This window comes from Canis lupus, chromosome 28 (assembly GCF_048164855.1).
Source record: "Canis lupus baileyi chromosome 28, mCanLup2.hap1, whole genome shotgun sequence".
NCBI lineage: Eukaryota > Metazoa > Chordata > Mammalia > Carnivora > Canidae > Canis > Canis lupus.
This window is the reverse complement of record NC_132865.1, coordinates 32825506-32828831: the sequence shown is the minus strand read 5'-3', so window position 1 is coordinate 32828831 and position 3326 is coordinate 32825506. Positions and strand designations below refer to the sequence as shown.

The 3326-nt window shown below is 33.8% G+C and overlaps 1 pseudogene; it reads right to left on the bottom strand.

The window, feature by feature from the left end:
* Nucleotides 1-2405: 2405 nt before the first annotated feature.
* On the bottom strand, nucleotides 2406-3095 carry LOC140620043 (large ribosomal subunit protein uL16-like; annotated as a pseudogene).
* Between the last annotated feature and the right edge of the window lie 231 nt (nucleotides 3096-3326).

Below are 3326 nucleotides of genomic sequence, written 5' to 3'. Positions count from 1 at the left end.
TTTATATACATGTCTTTATGTGGACATATGTTTTTATTTCTCTTAGTCAATGTCTAGACGTAGAGTTGCTGGGTTGGATAGCATATCTATGTTTGAATTCATAAGATTCTGTCATATTGTTTTAAAAAACATGTGACCAGTTTTGCATTCTCACCAGCAGTGTGTGAAGGTCTACTTGCTCCACATCCTCACCAACGTTTGGTATTGTTAGGCTTCTTAACTTATACCACTCTAGTGGGTATATGGTAGTATCTCATTATCATTTTAAGTTACATTTCTCTAAATGACTAGTGATATTGAGAATATTTTCATGTGCCTACTAGCCATTGATATATCATATTTTATAAGGTATCTATTCAAATCTTTGGTCTAGGGATGCCTGGGTGTCCCAGAGGTTGAGCACCTGCCTTTGGCCCAGGGTGTGATCCTGGGGTCCTGGGATCGAGTCCTGTATTGGGCTCCCTGCATGGAGCCTGCTTCTCCCTCTGCCTGTGTCTCTGCCTCTCTCTCTCTCATGAATAAATAAATAAATATTTTTAAAAAAACAACCAAATCCTTGATCTATTTTTCATTCGGTTATTTAGTCCTATTATTGAATTGTAAGAATTCTTAATGTATTCTAGATAAATCCTTGTCAAACACACATTTCACAATTATTTTTCTGAATATGACTCTGGCCTGCTTCCCCCTCACCCAATTATATCTTTCAAAGAGAAAGTGATTTCATCTTAATGAAGACTACTTTACAATTTTTTGTGTATAATTTGGGCTTTTTATATCTGTTTAAGAAATCTTTGCTTAACACAATATCAGAAAGATTTCTTCCTATGTTTTGTTTTTGAAGTTTTATCATCTTACCTCTTATATTTAGATGATGATACATTCTAAGTTAATTTGAATGTGTGGTTTGATTGAGTGATCAGATTATTATTATTATTATTATTATTATTATTTTTTTTTTTTTTTTTTGCAAACAGATCCAGGTGTTCCAGAAATATTTTTTGAAAAACAAAATGATCTTTTTTCATTGACTTTAGTACTTTTGGAAAAAAATGACCACAAAAGTGTGAGGTTTTTTTTCAGTTTTCTTTTCTATCCCATATATTTATAGGTCTAGCCTTACACATGGACATACTGTCTTGATTACTGTATCTTTATAGTAAAGCTTGAGATCAGGCAATGTTTAAGTTCAACTTCTTTCTTTTCTGAAATAATTTTGGCTATTCTGGGTCTTTTGCCTGTCCATATAAATTTACAGTTGGCTTGTGAATATCTTTCAAAAGCAGCCAGTTAAGGCTTTGATTGGAATTACATGAAATCTACTGAAAAATTAGGGAAGATTGTCATCTTAATAATGTCAAGTCTTCAATCCACAAACATGGCACATCTCTCCATTAACGTCTAGTTTAGTTTCCCTATGTAAGCTATCCTAGTTTTTAGTATAAAGGACTTATGTGTCTTTCATCAAATTTATTCCTAAATACCTTTGATGCTATTGTAAATGAAGCATTTTTCTTTTATTATTTCATTTTGTAACTGATGTCATATCTCCAATTTCAATTGCTTTTTATATATTGGCTTTGTATTCTGTAACCTTGCTAAATTCACTTTTTAGATTTGATAGCTTTTTTTTTTACAGGTTTCTGTCATCTGCAAATAAGAAAATTTTTACTGCTTCTTTTCTCATCTATATGCCTTTTATTACTTTTTCTTATTTTATTGCACTGGCCAGGATTGCCAATGCAATGTTAAATACCAGTGTTGAAAAGCAAAATACTTGCTATGTTTTTAATCTAGAAAAGATTAAGCCTCTCACCACTAAATATATTAGTTATAGGTTTTTTGTACATGCCCTTGGTCATGTTGAGGAAGTTCATATCTACTTCTAGTTTGCTACATGTTTTTCCTATTAAATTTTATCAGATGCTCTTTCAGTATCTATTGAAATAATTATATATATAATAATTATATTTTTGCCATTTATTCTACTAATATAATAGATTTACATTGGATAATGTTTAAATACTGAACAGGCCTTGCATTTCCAGGATAAATTCTACTTGTTCATGAGATATATATATATATATATATATATATATATATATATATATATATATAAATATTTCTGGATTTGGTTTTCTGATCTAGTATCTCATCAAACATTTCTGCATTTATGTTCCTGAAGAATATTAGTCTGTAGTTCTCATCTCAAAGTGAGATCTTTGGCTTTAGAATCAGGATAAAACTGGCTTCCTAGAATGAATTAGAAAGTGTTTCCTTTCTTCTGTTTTTCCAAAAGAGTTTATATGGGATTGATATGATATCTTCCTTAAATGGTTGATAGGATCCAACTGTGAAATCACCTGGACTTTAGTTGTTTTGTTTTGTTTGACAGGAAGTAAGATTTATTGGTGGGCATGAATAGAGGGGGCAGTGCTGAGGTTCTCATGAATGCAAAGCCTGCCATGTGTCCAGGAGGCTATATTAGGGATGTATTTGACCCCACAAACCATCTGAGATGACCTCCTTTTCAACCACTATGTCTTCAAATTCCTCCACATTAAACTTAGTTAAGTTGGAACTTGGAAATGTGAATCTTCTGGCAGCCAGGGAACTTGAACCCTGTGTAGGGCCTCAATTACATGCTCCTTGTTCTACAGCTTGGTACAGATGGACATGACTATTTGGCTTAAGTGGACTCTGACCACTTTGCCCTAAGACTTCCCAAAGTCACCCTGCATAGTATACCTGTCTGGAGCATGTTAATCCCAGCACAGGACATCTTGTTGATATGGATGACGTGGAAGGGGTGGAGCCACACTTAGATGTGAAAACCATCTTTGTTACAGCTTTTCACCAGTACTTATTGGCATAAATACTGGGAGCCTGCAGGGCTTTAGAGGAGAACTGCTCATATTCATTTGATATATATATCAAATTCATATACCATATAGTGGGAACTCATCCACTTTTGCTATCTTCCACCCCAGGTCAAAGATGCAGATGTTGGCATCAGAGACGCCTCTGCAGAAGTGAGAGTTTGGATACAGTTTGTTCTTACAATACTGGTAACCTTGGGCAGGCTGGTGACCCATAGCGACAGAATCTTCAGTGATGTGCCAAGGAAGAAAGCTATTTGTGAAATTGTTTTTAATTATAAAGTGAATTTTTAAATTGAGATAGCAGTGCTCATGTTCCTACTTCTTCTTGTGTCAGTTTTGGTCATTTGTGTCTTTCAAGGAATTTACCCATTTTACCTAGGTTGTCAAATTCATTGGCATGAAGTCCATAAAATTTCCTCATTATCTTTTTAATGACTGGAGATT